Here is an 855-nt window from a genome sequence, read left to right on the forward strand (position 1 = left end):
AGGTTTAAACTCGACTTTAGGGGCTTTAAGCTCGCTCCAAGGATCATTAATTGCTGCGGCAGTGTCTTTAGGAGGTGTAGGAATCTAGATAGTTTAGAGGTTTCCTATAAGTTTCGGACCTATCTAGCATACGCGTACATTCACTTGAAATCTCTTCAAGGATTTTACGTTCGTCTTTTGCGGATGAAAGCGTGACACTTAAAGGATCGTCGAGAAGTAGATCTTCATAGACTTCCTAAATAATTTCGTATAACTCATCAATCCAACAAATTTTGCCATCCAAAGTCGGTGTTTTGAAACTTTTGTTCATGTCAAACTGCATAACTAGGCCGGCTAGATGAAGGTCAATTTTTCCTTCAGGAACATTGATTATGGCTCCGGCTGTAGATAGAAATGGTCGTCCAAGAATAAGTGGATCCTTAGGTTCTGTTTCTAGTTCTAGAACTACAAAATCAGTTGGTATGAAACATTTTTCGATTTCAACAGGAACATCTATTAAGATACCTACAGGTTGTCTAACGGAACGATCAGCTAATACTAAGGAAATTTTAGTGGGCTGGAAAGTGTGGTGTCATAAACGTTTTGCTACTGAAAGTGGCATCATGTTTATGCTAGATCCTAAATCACAGAGAGCACGCTCAAAAGCTATATCGTTGATGGTGCATGAAAGTACGAAGCTTCCAGGATCGTTTTTCTTTTCAAGGATTCGGCTTTGCAGGATAGAGCTACATTTATGGGTTATCATCACAAGGCCTTCTTCAAGAGTTAAATAATTTGTTAGAATACCCTTCATGTATTTTCTTAAAGCAAGAATCATAGCACAAGCTTCCACAAAAGGTAATCTCACAGTTAATT

The sequence above is a fragment of the Eutrema salsugineum genome, unplaced genomic scaffold, assembly GCF_000478725.1.
Source record: "Eutrema salsugineum unplaced genomic scaffold, Eutsalg1_0 scaffold_6, whole genome shotgun sequence".
Taxonomy (NCBI): domain Eukaryota; kingdom Viridiplantae; phylum Streptophyta; class Magnoliopsida; order Brassicales; family Brassicaceae; genus Eutrema; species Eutrema salsugineum.